At 39.0% G+C, this 17483-nt stretch overlaps 1 pseudogene; it reads left to right on the forward strand.

Moving 5' to 3' along the window:
- The first annotated feature begins 11001 nt into the window (after nucleotides 1-11001).
- LOC102861582 lies at nucleotides 11002-13444 on the forward strand (annotated as a pseudogene).
- The last annotated feature ends 4039 nt before the right edge of the window (nucleotides 13445-17483 follow it).

Consider the following 17483-nt stretch of genomic DNA (forward strand, 5'->3'; position numbering starts at 1 on the left):
TGGTTCTTAGTCTTAATGCTCTGCCTTATAGGTTACTCTTTGTTTCTTCCTCACAGCTTTCAGAATTCTCTTCTTATCTTTGGTTCTGGCAAATTTGATGATGATATGCCTTGGTGTTTTTCTTTTTGTCTGTTCTATGTGGTATTCGCTCAGCTTCTTGAATGCATATTCTCTCATTCTTCATTATGCCTGGGAAGTTTTCCTCTAGTAATTCTTCCACAACTTTTTTAGTGCCTTTACTTGCTTCTTCCTATTCTAGGATTTCAGTGATGCACACGTTATTTCTCTTGATGGTGTCCTACATTATTCTTAGGTTTTCTTCTTTTTCCTTGCTTTTTGATTCAGCTTTGTGCTCTAGCCTCAGTAATGACAATTCTATCTTCTATTTCACTGGTTCTGTGTTCCAACTCTTCACCTCTGTTCATGTGTCCCTCTATCATTTTGATAGAATTTAAAACATTGCTCCTCATATTTTGGATTGTGGTTTCTTGTTTTTCCAGAGTCTCTAGTGCCTCATTTGTTTTATCTGTATTGTTTTGAATTGTTTTTTAAGCTCCTTCTGGTTTTTGCTTGTAGTGTCCTGTAATTCTTCAAGTTTTTCTTTCACCCAATGAAAATATTCAATAATTTTACTTTTCAATTCAATGTCAGAAAGTTCCATCATATTTTCTGGCTTCAGGAAATCCATGGATACTGTGTCACTTTTGGGGGTGACATCTTGCTTTGTACTTGTGTAGTTTATGAGATAGCGTGCTTCTTAAGTGACATTGCTGTTGTAAAGTTTTTCATTTCTGAAGCAGTGATAGGTTATGATTTTAAACCACTGCTCTAGAAGAGTGTAGGGTCATTACCCTGCCGGTGTTTCTCTATGAACTTTTGACCCAAGGTATGGTTCAGTGCAGGGCCTGTGAGAGCAGCCTCTTGTTGCAACTAAGTCAGAACAAGGTACTCTGGATTAAAGACAAGTTAGTTGACTGGGCATGGAGACATGGATGTGGGACAGAATGGCTACTGGGTGGGCACAGGTGCAGAGTGGGCACACATTGGGACCTCACTCAGATTTCAGCTGTCTGAGTTGGCTGGTGCTGGGTCCTCAGTCACATTCCAACTGTGCAACTCTCGCTTGTCATCTCTTGCCCAGCAGGGCTCTGGGTCCGGTGGAGCTCTAGGTCCCACGGGGCTTAAGAAAACTCAGTTAAATTCCTCCTGTCCTGCTTGCTCCTGGTGGATGGGTCCCACAGAGGCTTGGCTGATGGCTCCTGCCGGGATTTGGTTGGTGGCTCTCATCAGGGTTCACTGCCCCTGTGGCTCATAAACTAATTATTCTAATAATAGTTCTCACTCAAATTCCTACTATCCTGCTCACTTTCTGTGTGTTGCTCTCTGTGTGTCTCTCCACATTAAATTGTTAAGATCTTTTATGTTTGGTATAGGTCACATGAGCACAGAGAGGTGTTCTGGGATTCCAATTCTTCTCAAAGCTAACCACAGTTTGTTACAATCTATTCAGTCAAATATTTTTGCATAGACACCAAAACACATATATGGCCTTCTGATATTCTCTCTTTCCTCTAGGAACCCCCTGACATTACCAGTGATATCTCTGTTGTCAGGTGTCACAGTGGTTGCTCCTAATAACAGAAAACTTTTCTGTCAGTTTACTGTGCTGGGGTAATGTATCAGTTGTTGTGATGCTTGAAGCTATGCCACTGGTGCTTCAAATACCAGTAGGGTTACCTAAGATGGACAGGTTTCAGAGAGCTTTCAAGATAGATTAGAAAGCAGGACTAGCCATCACTTATAAAGTAGCATGCCTTTGTAATCCCCGTGAATAACTGAAGAAAATGAATGGCTATACTATTAGAAATGGAACCCACATGGGAAACCACTAAAAAATGAGGAAAATAGGTACAAATATCCACTAATAATTAGAATGTGAAATGTACAAATTATTAACATAGGAAAATTAGAAGCTGTAAAAAAATGAAATGGAATGAATAAAAATAGACATTTTAGACGTTAGTGATCTGAAATGAACAGGAATTGATCACTTTTAATCAGATAGTCATATGATATGCCAAATGAAAAGTTGAAGAGAGATGGTGTTGCATTTATAGTTAAAAAGACTATTGCAAGATCTATGAGTGATCTATGTACTAGGATGCTACCCATACACAAACAAGCAAGACCTGTTAATGTGATTGTTGTGCAGAAATACACACCAACAGCTAACATCAAATATTAGGAAATCGGGGAATTCTATCAATTTTGGCAGTCTGAAATTGACCAAACATGCAGTCTTTGAGTTGCAGTGTTGGCAAATACCATGTTCAACATATCGCAGACTACCAAAAGAACAAGCAAATCTGTCTTGGAAAAACTACAGAAAGAGTGTTATTTAGAGATAAGGATGATAAGACTACATTTTATATACTTTGTACTTGTTTTCAGGATGGGCCAGTCCTTAGAAAATGACATTATGCTTGGAAAAGTAGAGGGTCAGTGAAGAAGAAGAAGACCTATAACAAGATGGAGTGGCACAGCTAGTGCAACAATTTGCTCGAGTACAGTGAAGATTATGAGGCTGATACAGAGAGGAGCAGAATTTAGATCTGTTGTCTATAAGTCTGAGTTGACTGGATGCCACCAGACAACAAATAATAAACAACTTTCCATTCTTTCCTACCCATGTTGTTGTTGTTGTTGTTGTGAAGTGCCATTGAATCATAGATGACTCATAGCGACCCTATGAACGAAAGACCTGAACACTTGTATAACTTTCATCATTTCTCCAAGTTCATCGAGTTTCTGGAGGGAAGCTATTTTGTAAATGGATGCCACTCCTGCTTCCAAGCTTGTTTTGATTGGGGAGCTCCATCAAACACCTATATCTACCCATAGGTAAGAAAATAATTGTTCCCATAACAAGCCTTACTTAAAAGAAAGTTAACCTTTAACTTGAAAGACCCCACAAAGAGAACGAAAATAAAATATTTTAAACATTTGACAACTAATCTTCAAAATTCAAAAATCTCATTACCAAGGAGTCAGAACTATTACATAGCTACATCTCAGGTGGTTTGTCAGAAGCTTTAAATCACATGGGAAGAGATTGTCTATATCCTCCTCCAAGTGTGTCAATGGTAAAATTGAACCACTAGAAAGACACCACATTTTCGTTACAATATAATTCCTATGTCACCATGGCTTACCATCTAGTCTTAGAAGCAAGATAGTCTACCATTCCCAATCTCTGGGTTCTCTTTTATGACAGAAAAGAAAGGCGACATGGGGTGAATGGCAGGGTGTTTGAGAGTGACTTAGAGGACCTGGTTTTAATCTGTTGTAAATTAATATAAACTCTTGATTCTAAAAGTTGTTTCCTTTATAATTCATTCTAAAACTGCATTAATATCAAAATGGATCAAAGGGCCAGATGTTGCAGGCAGGATGACTAATCAACAGAAACTGGGTAATGTGCTCCATGCCTTGCTCAATGGGAAGTAATTACTCTAACATTAGCTTTACAGTATTTAAACAACCATTTCATTAACTTTTTTTTTCTACACTGATTAAATTTTCTCGGCATTTCCAATGCATAATTACATCTTCCTTGCATTTAGATAATGCACAGCATTGCTACCCATTAAAATGTTCCTTTTCTCTTTCATCACCTTAATAAATCTAATTTGGCTATATTTGCATAAAGTTTGATAAAGAGTGATTTGTTCTCAAGTGCACAGCATACCTTGGAAGAAAACAGCTCATCCATCACTTGACTAAGTCAGTTGTTCATGGAGTTATAAGTACACCCCAAGTATAACATCCTAAACATTTGTAGGGAGAAAGTAAACTGTAGCACCAATATCATTGTAGAATTACTATCTCTGCTTTCCTAGATTGCTGAGGGGTAAATATGATAACCACAGGACCATGTAATGGACTTTGCTTCTTGTTCCTAAATATATGGCCTGACAAATTATAACAGGCAACAATAGCATTTTAAAAAAATTATTAACTCACATTTTCAGCCTTCTGATTTAATATTCACACTCACCCTTAACATTTAGTAAGAAATTCAGGACATTTTCCCCCTTGCCCTAGTAAATGAAAGTTAAGTGTAATCTCAGGAAGAGATTAGCTAAAATGGAAAGCTCTGCTAGGGTATCAGATATGCCAGTCAATTACTTAAAGAAATTCAAACTGGGCTAAATTCTCTGGGGAACTTTTTAAAGAATTGCGTATAAATGGAATATGTTGGTGAACTATTAAGCAGTGACATTGATTTTACATTTTGAACTTGGGGTTTTGAGAACTGAAACTCAAAACTACTAAACAAATGCCCTTGGAATTCAGAAGAAAAGAATATTTGGTCCTAAAAGGAAAGAGAACAACAAGTAAAGTCTTGCTTCATATTCTGCATTTGCACTAGTTAATGGTGATATTGGCAATGATGTAAAGAAAGGAAGCCCTCACTTTAAATCAGAACAAAGCATTGAAAAGTCCAATTTCACCAAGAGTTTGGATACTTACTTTTCAGTGAGTGATTCACTGTCTAATTTTGTGTTGCTATCTATAACACCTAGACTCTGAAATTATTCACCAAAATATAAACTACCAGTATTCACTTCTGCATGAGGGAAATAGTATTTATTGTAGAAAAAATACCTTGGACCAATAGGCAAAATCATAATAAATGTGGAATTTCATTTGGCTTGGATCTACAACCAATACTCATGGTAATAGCAGTCAAGAAATCAAAAGACTTTTTATTGGGAAAATGTGCTGTCAAGTGATAAAGACCATAGATGTCACTTTAAAGAGTAAGGTAAGCATGACCAAGTCATGTCATTTTAAATTCATCTGAAAGTTGGGCAATGAAAAAAGCAAGATTAAACTAGAATTGATATGTTTGAGTTGTGATGTTGGAGAAAAGTGCTGAATATCTCGAGAGAGGAGCCAGGGTTCTCCTTCTAGACAAAAGGATGGTAAAAGTTAATCTCACATACTTTGGGCTGGTTATCAGGAAAGGGGATCAGACTGGGAAAGGTGGATGGACTGAGCAAGAGAGGAAAACAAAAAAAAAAAAGAATTAACATTGTGTCTGTAACAAAGACCTTGATCATTAGGATGGTTAGGATAGGACAAGATTCCAATCAGGGTTGCTATGAGTCATCATCAACTTGAAGAACGTAACAACAATTGTAAAATGTACTAAGCACAAATTCAAGTCTTGTATTTCCAAGCCCTGACCTAAATAACTCCTTATCGGTTCTGTTTTTCCACTGCTTCTTTTAGTTCTTGAGTTCCCTCTGTCCACAATGAACTTCAAAATTTCATTTTTCATTTGTCCTCCAGATGGAAATTTGCCTTTCCACTACCATTATAGTGACTCAGAATTGTACTTTTAAGGATATACACAGGTCACTATAATATATTCTAAAGTGATTCTAATAAATACATAAACAGGGATTTTTTTTTAAATATAGAGTTCAATTTTGGTGTACATGACATGGAATTACATATTCGAAACAGAACAAACTGACATAAGGTTCTGGTAAAAATGCAAACATTATTATGGAATTACAAGATTTTCACTCAATGATATAGGCTTTGTCCTCTTTATGGATTATAATATGTGATAAAAAAAGTGTGATTATGGGCAAGAGTCATATTTCTGAACAATAACAGCTGTTATGCCAAGATGCACTTAGCTCTAAGCCAAGCTACCTATGTAACTAATTTTGTATCACTTAATTTATGAGAAGCCCAAGGATTATGAGGAAGATATGATAATTTCCTGTTCCTTCCAGGTGAGAAGATGCCACCTGTTATCTATGGCTAATTACCCCTTTAGCACCAAGGCACCCGTATCTTAGATGTGTGCTTTTGGGCTCTGATTAAAAACATATTGACTTGCTTATTTCTCTTTTCTCTTACAGAATTGCTACTTTTATTTATAAAATATAAAAGAGGGATTTTGGGTGGTTTTGGGTTTTTGTTTCTCTTTTTGTAATGACTTCATTCTCCTGTAGTACTGATGCTTTCATTTGTTCTGACTCAAATGTACAGTGGTAAAACCTTTGATTTCCACACACTTAATGTCCTCTACCTAAGATGAGGTAGACATTCAGCTTGACTAATATACCCAAAGAAGGGCCTGACTGATGGCTTGATGAATGTTAACTCCCTTTGGGAAACTGTCAAAACCCTTAGACCTTAAAAGGTATTCACTATTTTAACCAGTTTTGCCTAAATCTAGCAATAATCTATGGCATATTTCCAGGTATACAATGGCACTATTCATATATCAATTTTAGCTTTTACCTTGCTCTTTTTTATTTTGAGTTCTACTTAAAAGGATACACAGACTGGGGGGCGGGGGGCAGAATTATTATTACCATAAAAAAGGCTAAGAATATAAATTCCATTTTTATTTTCTATATATAATGAATTAAATTTGTGGCTAAATTTTTGAGGAAACTATTGGGCTGAAATTTGGTGTTAGGTAATACAATTCTCTAAAAATCTTAAGAATGTTCCAGACCAATGGCCCTCAAAAGGTTGTTGTCTGACTAACATTTACATCACTTGGGAACTTGTCAAATTTTCTGGCTCCACTCAGGGGTACAGAATATAAAATCCTAGGGATAGGGCACAGCAATCTGCTTTAGCAAGATTTCCAAGTGACTAAAGCAACCCCGAGTACGCACGGTTTGAGGTTACCAGCTGCTCCACAGGAGAATGATAGGCAATTCCTCCCATGTGATTAACCACCTCTGAAAACCTAATGGAGGGTCAGCGATGGGCTGATTTTTACTCTGCCATACGCAACAATGACATGGAGGATAGGCAAAAGAGAGGGAGACCCTTAAGGAGAGGGATTGATAGAATGGCTGCATCAATGGACTCAAGTGTGTCAGAAATTATGGCAAAAGATATGACAGGGTCAGATCTGTTATTCATAGGGTTGCTATGAGTCATGCTCAAATTAATGGCATCTAATAACAAGAGACTTGAGCAACATTTTCAGAGAACTACCAGAAATACAGGCTAGGTTTAGAAGAGGTTATGACAGTAAGGACATTACTGCCAAAGTCAGATGGATCTTGGCAGAAAGTAGAGAGTACAAGAAGAATGTCTATCTGTGTTTCATTGAATATGTAAAGGCATTTGACTCTGTGGATCACAATAAATCATGGCTAACCTTGTGGAAAATGGGAATCTCAGAGCACTTAATCATGTTTATATGAAACCTATATTTGGAACAAGAAGCAGTCCTCAGAACAAAGCAAGGAAATACCGCATGGTTCAAAATCAGAAAAGGAGTGTGTCAGGGATGCATCCTGTCCCCGTACCTTTTCAATCTGTTTACAGAACGGATCATTTGGGAAGCAGGGCTTTAGGAGGAGCAATGTGCCATTAAGATTGGAGGTAGACTCATTAACAATCTATGATATGCAAATGACACAACCTTTCTTGCTGAAACTGAGGAGGACCTGAAGCACTTGCTGCAAAAGGTCAAGGACTGTAGTCTTCAATATGGATTGAAGCTCAACATCAGGAAGACAAAGATTCTCACCACTGGGCCAATTGACAGCACCATATTAGATAGAGAAGAGATTGAGGTTATTAACAATTACAGCTTGCTTGGATCCACAATCAACAGTCCTAACACCAGCAGTCAGAAAATAAAAAGACAAATTGCACTGGGAAAATCTGCTGTCATGGACTTCTCCAGAGTGCCGATGAGCAATGCTCTTAGTCTAGATACAAAGGTGCACCTACTCCAGGCCATGGTCTTCTCAATTACTTGTTATGCTTCAAAGAGTTGGACAATGACTAAGGATGACAGAAGAACAGATGCCTTCGAGTTGTGGTGTTGGAGAAGAGTCCTGAACATACCATGTAGCCAAGAAAAAAAAAAAATAAGTTCTGTCTTGGACAGGGTAAAACCAAATCTTACCTTGGAGGCAAGGATTTTGAAGCTCCACTTCACTTACTTTGGGCATGTGGCCAAGAGAAATAGGTCCTTGGAGAAGCACATCATGCTTGGAAGGGTGGATGGACAGTGCAGGAGAGGGAGACCCTGGATGAGATGGATTGATATAGTAACTGGGGTGATGCGGGTTGGTGTGTCAGTTAGTGAGACTGGCTCAGGATAGAGAAGGGTTCAGAGCTGTTGTACATTGGGTTGCTATACGTCTCAAGCAACTCAATGGCATATAAAAAACAATAACATATTATGACAGGTTTGGAAGCAAGAGTGGCATCCACTTCCTAAATAACATGACTCTGGAAACCCTATGATCTTTGATGAATGTTGATAGTTGTAGAGGGGCTTTAGGCCTCTTGGTCATAGGGTTGCTATGAGTTATGCTTTACTTGAAGCCAATCAACAACAACAATAACACAAACAACCACAAGAGCATGATACAGGGGAAAATTTAGCAACTACAGTTTTAGACTGAAAAAGCCTGGTAGTGCAGTGTATAGAATATGACTGATAACCAAAATTTTGGTGACATCTATCTAATGTTCAGTGGGAAATGTGGCATAATCTCCTTTTATAAAGTTTCATAGCTTCAAAACTTAATGGAAGGTCTCTGTTAGTCAGACAGAACTCAGCTACAGTGGGTTTGGTATGGTTTTTTTGTTTGTTACAGTCTTGTGAGCTATCAACTCTCATTAACTATTCAGGAGTTTCTTAAATGATTCTTGATTATTGTCAAGTAAGGGCACTAAAGCATACCCAGACACATGCATTGATAGGGACAAGGTCCATTGAGCCCTTGAATATGGATACTAACATAGCTCCAATTTGGATCTCTGGTTAGGTAAAAGGTGTATTAGTGTGCTTAGAGTATATCTCAGAAAAGACGGCTGGTGGCACGGTCAGAAGATGGCTGGTGTGCATCAGGTCTGTACGTTAAACCTGACTGAAGTTGTGATTTCTGTTATGGCAGATATTCATAGTCATTGGAACCCTAAAATTTTGAAATGGGCAGATATAGGAGTAGTTGGCCAGAGAATGAACATGTGCGGACAATAGACTAGAGAAAGTCAGCAGTGACAAATATAGCAACAAGGAAGAGTAGAAATCTAACAGCAAGTCACAGTATGCAGACTGATTACAAATAAGGATCTTGATTTTCTAAAGATCTATAAAATAAAAACCGAGGAACAAGATTTTAAAAATAAGACAGACGTTCTTCTTTCAAATTCACTGGGAGTTCATATAGTGATTTATATGGTCCTGGTTGGTACGCACAATGCATCATACTTTTAATCAAATAGTGAATGAAATCAAGCTGGATGTATCTTCCTCTATTCTCAGCCAAAATACAGAGAGAGAGAGAGAGAGAGAGAAATAAAATGGGTTTGAAAAGCAGAAAAAATCAAAGACAATCCAAAATTTTCATTTAACTTCCTATTATAGCCCCCACCCCCAGACACCAGACCACCATAATAACAGTTGGACTGCCTAGGAAACGTATCCATTGAGAAAGCTCACACCCTCATCAAAATCATCACACCTCAAATATACTCTGTTAAAGACTAAGATTCATCTGAAATACACTGTGGTATTATTAATTTCTTAATATGCATCTAAAAGTCAGAAAATTAATAAGGAAAACCAAAGAAAAATAAATATCTTTGAATTGTGTTATTGGCAAAGAGTATTGAATATTCTGTGGACTGACAGGAGAAAAAACAAATCTGTCTCAGAGGAAGTGGAGCCAGTGCGCTACTGAGAGACAAAATCATGAAACTACTACTCATATACTTTGGGTATGTCAGAAGGAGCCATTTCTGGAAAAAGCTATGCTAGGTAAAACAGTGTGGTGGTGAAAGAGAGGATAACTTCCAACAAAGTGGACTTACATGTCAATTGTAATAATAGGCCAAACCAGAGATATTGCTCTGATGTCAAATAGATCTTGAATGGAAGCAGAGAATAAAAGAAGGACACATGTTTGTATTTTACTGATGATGCAAAAAACATTTAACAGTGTGAATCACAACAAATTATGGCTAACATAGAAAGAATGGGAATCCCAGAAAACTTAATTATATTCATGCAAAATCTATAAGTAGATCAAGAAGTCATTGTCCAAACAAAGCAAGGGAGCATTGCAAGGATTAAAATAAAGAAAAATGTGCTTTAGGGCTATAACTTTTCTCCATACTTATTTAATCTGTATGATGAATTAATCATTATAGCCCTGGACTTTATGAAGAATGTGGCTTTGGGATTGGAGGAAGACTTAGCAACAACCTGCTTTATACAGACGACACAATTTTGTTGAAGGAGACCTGAAGTGCTTGGTGCAGAAGACTACAACTTTCAATATAGATTTCATCTCAGTATCAAGAAAACAAAAATCCTCACCACCGGGCCAATAGGCAACATCAAGATAGAAGGAGGAAAGGTTGAAATTGTCAAGGATTTTGTCTTACTAGGATCCACAAGCAACACATTTGATATCAGCAGTCAAAAGTTAAAAGACAGGCCAGAGCTGGGGGTGGAGCAGCAAGGACCTGGAAATGTGGAGGCCTGAGCCTGCAAGCCCCAAGCTGGGTGGTCACAGTGGCTTCTCCCTACTGCTGCCACTTGCCTTGGGGCTGGAAGCGGGTCTTCCATCTGCAGAGACAGGTTGCTTTGAAGACATGAAGGTGTAAAGACAAGCTATGCACCACATAAAAAAAACTGGATAAATTATGTATACTGCATTGAAACAGATGAGGGAGAGAACAGTTTAAAAGCAATATATTATAGGGTATTATGATTATCATAAGAGTCCAGAATGAAGGTTGCAGAGTGGAGTATACTGCGGGAGATGGGGGTGGGGGGGTATTGTATACCAATGAAGGAATTTTTCTTTTACCTTTCAAAGAGAAGAGCAAAGGGGGGGGGGGCGGCGAAGAAAAGTGCATCAATGAATGAATGGAAATCCAAAATCTCTGTAAATGTTCATTAAAATTAATAATAAACAAAAGATGGGATCAAACAGCAGCAGAATCAGCGACCTTTCTAAAAATGAGTATTTGAAGAAGTTATCGGGCACAGAATGTCTCTGAGAATGATCCTTTCAGAAATCGGCTTCTTTCCTTTTCTTTCCCTGCACCAATTAGCAGTGTAGAGCTGAAGCTCTTGGAGGAGGCTATCATTTCAGTCTGCAAGTCTTTTAGTTGAGAACAGTCCTTGAACAGGAAACCTTGCTGCACTGATTAAGGTCTTCCTTTGCCGAACCAAAGAAGTAGAACCTTCAGCAGAATGTCAGAACCACATTTTCATTTGGCAGACACATAATGCTCTGTTTATTATTTGCTGTTTGCTGAAAGAGTTCATCTGTGAGATGTCTGAGGAGGAATTACAACTTCATTTTACTTATAAAGAAAAATCTCCTGGCAGTTACAGTTCCGACTCAGAGGATCGCCTGGAAGAATTGATCTGCTGTTTGATGCAGTTAATCAGTGATATTCCACTTTTAGATATTACCTATGAAATATCATTAGAAGTTATATCAACAATGGTGACTCTTCTTTCCTGCCAACTCTTTCACAAAGAAGTTATATGACAAAGCATCAGTCACAAATAATTGATTCAAGTTTGATGTCTTACATATATATGAGCAAGCTTGTGAAAACTTTATTGTAGAACTTCATCATACAAGGAAAAACCATCCCCACCCATGTTCTCCCTTGGTAGTCTGATGCAGGACAACTCCTCTATGGACTCGCATCAGGAGTAGCAACTGGACTCTGGGCTGTCTTCACATTCGGCGGTGTGGGCATCAAACTTCAGAGCTTTCCTCGCCCCTGGCCAACCAAAGTCTCCTGCTTCTCCTGGTGTTAGCCAACCTGGAAGATGCACCAGGCCTTTATGTCCTTTAAGGACACACAAGATAGCAGCCCTTTCCCCTCATCAATTCCACGTGCTCTCCATATTAACTTTAACAGTCTCTACACAGCACCCTGTGAACAGCAGACATCTGATTAGGCAACTCTCCTCTTATACACATTACTCCATCAAAACAGTAATATTAAAACATACATATTGGTGTAGAGATATGGAAAATCTTGTTTTGCCAATCATTGGAATTGTGTATCATGTTGAAGAAAGGAATTTACACGATGTGTATATGGCTCTTATAATATTGTTGATTTTTGCAGAAGATAATGGCATCAATAGATCCATTCATTAAATGATCTTAAAAATGTTACTTGGTATTCAGAACAAGTTTTAACTGAAATTTCATTAGAGTCTCCTAATACTGGTTTTAATGAGAATCATTCAGTACAACATGAAAAGGACAAGACAACTATCTTCACACCAATTGTCTGGCTGCCTTAGCAAATATGTCAGCACAGTCTCATTCTCTCCACCAGTATGCTGCCAGGGGATCATCAGTTTGTTTGCTTTGTTGTCTAAAAAACACAGCAAGGTTTTGCAACAACAAGCCACACTGTCATTGAGAGGCTCATGAGTTCCAATGATTCCCCTCCACCAGACTATGTGTAAGACCCGAATGTCATCGAGGAAGTGATTTGAATGATCTTGGAGATCATCAATTCCTGCCTGACACATTCTCTTCACCACAACCCAAACTTGGTATGTGCACTGCTTTACAAACAAGACCTCTTTGAATAATTTCAAATTCATTCTTCAGTTCAGGATGTTGTTGTTGTTATTATGTGTCATCGAGTCGCCTGTGACTCATAGCAACCCTATGTATAACAGTCCTAAACCCTGCTCTATCCTGTGCCAATCTTATTGTCTCTGATAGACCTACTCCCATTATTCCGGTCACTGAATAAATCTATATCATCTAGGATCTTCCTCTTCTGCGCTGTCCCTCCACACTACCAAGCATGATATCCCTCTCCAAGCACTGATCCTGCCTTGCAACATGTCCAAAATATGTCATCAGAAGCTTCAGAATCCTTGCCTCTAAGGAACAGCCTGGCTTCATCCTCTCCAGGATGAACTTCTTTATTCTCCTAGTAATCCATGGTATATTTAATAGTCTTCTCCATCACCACAGCTCAAAGGCATCAATTCTCCTTCTATCGCCCCTAGTCATTGTCTAGCTTTCTGATGGACAGCAAGTATATAATGCAAAATAATGATCTGGTGATCACCTTCTTTAGCCCAAGGTTGCTACAACTTGGAGCTGAACTGTCAGTGGAATGGGTCCTGGAAATCATCAAGCAAGATACCATCACACTGCCCAAAGACAGGCTAAAGAAATTTCCAGAGCTGAAACCCAATTACATGGAAGAGGAGCAGCCCGAGGAGTTCTTTATCCCTTACCTCTGATCCCTAGTGTACAACTTGGTCACAGGTCTATACTAGAATCCACAAGACATTCAGCTGTTCACCATGGTCTCAACTGAGCCCGCCTGCCAGCCAAGCAGCCCCTGCAACAGTGTCTGTTGAAGAAGAAGAGGAAAAAGGCAGCTGGCCTGTGGGTTGCTGAAGAAGACCACACAGGTGGCCACCCACCCTCATCCACACAAGACCCTGCACCATGGACAGTGGATCTCTCAGTATAGCTAGCAATGCAAAGAGGGATTAGTCACCCTTAATAAACACGAACACCCTCTTTTTTAAAAAATCAAAAGACACGTGATATCTTGAGTCTTGCCCGACCACACAAGCCCATTCACCACCAGGGACCAGCCAGCAGAGTAGGAAGAGTCTTGCTAGCTGGCCAGGAATGCTCATTGTTGCATCCAACAGAGAGGCAAGTTTCCTATGGGCCACTGTGACCAGGAATGAAAATGTTTCCTGGGCCACCTTGAGTTCACCCAAACTCCAGGGACCCCCTTGAGCTCTCCCCATTCACAACCACACGATCACTACCTGAGACCAACCTGTAAAGAGGGAAGAGCCATGCTGGCCACGTGTGAGTCCTGTTGTCTCTGACCCTCCCATAGCATTAAGAATCCAGTCAGCAGAGAGAGGAGCACCTCGTGGGCCATGGGGATCAGCCAATAGTGACAGAAGTACCTCTTGGACTACCAGATAAGCAAGCAAAGAAGAGTGTACAATGCAAGATACCCAGACCAACCAGCAGTGAAAGAATGAACATAGATGCAAAATCCTTCAATAAAATTCTGTATAATAGAATTCAACAGTACATTTAAAAAAAAAATTTCACCATGACCAAGTGGGATTATAATAAGTGTGCAAGAATGGTTCAATATAAGAAAAACAATTAGTGTAATTCATCACATTTACAAAGCAAAGAACAAGAACCACATGGTCCTATCAATGGATGCAGAAAAAGCCTTTGAGAAAATCTATTGCCCTTTCCTGATTAAAACACTCAATAAAAATAAGAAGAGAGGGGATTTTCCTCAATTTTTTAGTTTTAAAAAAGTACATATGCAAAAACCAGGAGTTAACATCATTCTCAACAGAGAGAGAGATTAAAAAGCATTCTCTGAGAACAGGAGCTAGACAAGGATGTACATTATCACTTCTGTTCAATATTGTTTTAGAAATCTTAGTAATAGCAATAAGACAAGAAAAAGAAATAAAAGGTATTCAAATTGGCAAAGAGGAGGTAATAGTTATAGGTAATAAGTAATTGTTGTTGTTGTTATGCGCCTTCAAGTCGTTTGCGACTCATAGTGACCCTATGCACAAAAACTCTGCTCTATCCTGTGCCAATCACATGGCCTCTGACACACCCATCCTGATTACCCCAGTCACTGAATCAATCCACCTCATAGAGGGTCTTCCCCTCCTGCGCTGTCCCTCCACCCTACCAAGCATGATGTACCTCTCCAAGGACCTGTCTCTCCTTACAACATGTCCAAAGTATGTCAGACGAAGCCCCAGAATCCTTGCCTCCAAGGAGCAGCCCAGTTTAACCCTCTCCAGGATGAATCTGTTCGTTTTCTTGGCAGTCCAGGGTACATTCAATACTTTTCTCCAGCACCACAGCTCAAATGCATCAATTCTCCTTCTATCTTCTCTCATCATTGTCCAACTCTCTGATGCTTAACAAGTGATGGCAAGACCATGGCTTGTATCAGGTGCACCTTAGTCTCCAGAGAGACACCGTTGCTCTTGAGTACTTTAGAGAGATCCCTAACAGCAGACTTTTCTATCGCAATACGTTTTTTGATTTCCTGGCTTCTGGTGCCAAGAGTGTTGACCTTGGAGCCAAGCAAACGGTAGCTGTGAACAATCTTAATCTCTTCGCCATCCATCCTGATGCTACGAGTTGGTCCAGTGGTGAGAATCTTTGTCTTCTTGACATTGAGCCTCAGCCCATACTGAAGGCTGCAGTCCTTGACCCTCTGCAGCAAGTGCATGAGGTCCTCCTCAGTTTCAGCAAGCAGGGTTGTGTCATCTGCATAACGCAGATTGTTAATAGATCTTCCACCAATCCTGACGCCACACTTCTCCTCATCATTCCTCCTCAATAATTTGGAGAGGTCCCTGACTACAGAGTTTCTTCTTTTTTTGTTGTTGTTTTTCTTTTTTTTAATTTTAATATGTTTTAAATAATTTTAGTGAATATTTACAGAGATTTTGGATTTCAATTCATTCATTGCTGCACTTCTCTCCCCGCCCAGCCCTCCCCCCCTCCCCAGTTTGCTCCTCTCTTTGAAAAGTAAAAGAAACATTCCCTCCCCAGTACACAATCTCCCCGCACCCCTCCCACTGCCCCAAGTACATTCCACTATGCAACCTTAATTGTGGACTCTTGTGATAACTATAATACCCTGTCATACATCGCTTTTAAATTATTCTCCTTCTCATCTACATCTCCTGATCTCCTGACTGCTGATACTAAATGTATTATTGATTGTGGATCCAAGTAAGATGAAGTAACTGACAGTTAATCCTTCTCCATCCTTCATCATTTTGCCTATCAGTGGCAAGGATTTTCTTTTCTTCTTGTTGAGATGCAATCTGTATTGAAGGCTGTGCGTTTAATCCTCTGCAAAAAGTGTTTCAAGTCCTCGTCAATTTCAGCAAGACTGTGTCATCTGCATAATGAAGGTTATTGATGAGTCTTCTTCCAATCCTGTTGACACATTTTACTTCATAGAGCCCAGCTTCTTGAATAATTTGCTCAGCATACAGATTAATTAGGCATAGAGAAAGGGCAAAGCCTGAAGCACACATTTCCTAATTTTAAACCATGCACTGTTATTTGCTCTGTTCACAAAACTAGCCTCTTAGTCTAGGCATAAATTTCACATGAGCACAATTAAGTGTTCTGGAATGCTCATTCTTCTCAATATTGGTCATAATTTGTTATGATACACACACTCAAATGTCTTTGCTTAATCAATAAAACACAAACAAACATTCTTCTCGTTCTTTTCTTTCCGCTAGGATCCATCTGAAATCAGCAATGATATTCATAGTGCCGTGTTTACTTCTAAAACCAGCTTGAACATATTGCACTGAGAAAGTCTGTAATTAGAAACCTCTTTGAACTGCTGAGAAATAATATGTTTATTTGTAGTTTAAGATGTGCCTGATTTGAGTCATGGTCTTTTCAGTCACTTGCTATGTATCTGACACCAGAACAATAACTAAGGATGATAGAAGAAGAATTGATGCCTTTGAAGGGGTGTTGGAGAAGAGTGCTCAAGATCCCATGGACTTTCAAAAGAACAACAAGTATGTCTTGGAGAAGGTGCAGGTCAGAGTGCTCCTTAGAGGCAAAGATGATGAGGCTTCATCTCACATACTTTGAACATGTTGTTAGGAAATGTCATTCCTTAGGGAGGGAAATCATGCTTGGGAAAGTGGTGGGGCAGTGAAGGAAAGGAAGATGCCCAACCAGATGGATTGACATGATGGGTGCACCAATGGGCTCAAGTGTTTCAAAGATTGTGAAGATAGCACAGGATAGGACAATGTTCAGATTGTTTATTCCCAAGGCTGTTATGAATCCTCAACTCAATGGCACCTAACAACAAAAGCCACACCAATAGTATCATGAAGAAAAGGAATGGGCAGCTCCCTACCCAGACAACAGAATATGCCTTGCACATACCAAGAATAATCTCACATAATTTCAAGGAAGCACTAATCATATTTAAACGTTATAGAAAAATCAAAACAAGCCTTCAAAGTAGACTAGATGATTGGCCCAATGAGTACCTCACACACAGAAAAGGAGAAGAAATGTACTGATGTGAAATGGTACATGAAGAAGTCATAAATTATGAGGAAGAGAGCTCAAACCATAAAAAGCAACCAAAAATTTTTAAAGCTTTTTAAAAAGCCACCATCCCAGAATTAGAAACAACACAAAAGCCTGAATATGCAATAAGAATATCAAGAATTATATTGCAGAAATTTTCAATGTATTGGAGGGACAAAAAAAGGTAAGAAAAGATGAAACAGAGAATTAGTGAGACAAAAGACAAGACCCTTACTAGAAGAAAAAAGGGGGCAGGAGGGAACCAACCAAAACAAAACAGAGAGAAGATGGAAATCA

The sequence above is a fragment of the Elephantulus edwardii genome, unplaced genomic scaffold (assembly GCF_000299155.1).
Source record: "Elephantulus edwardii isolate Elephantulus edwardi_28Jun2011 unplaced genomic scaffold, EleEdw1.0 scaffold00046, whole genome shotgun sequence".
NCBI classification, from domain to species: domain Eukaryota; kingdom Metazoa; phylum Chordata; class Mammalia; order Macroscelidea; family Macroscelididae; genus Elephantulus; species Elephantulus edwardii.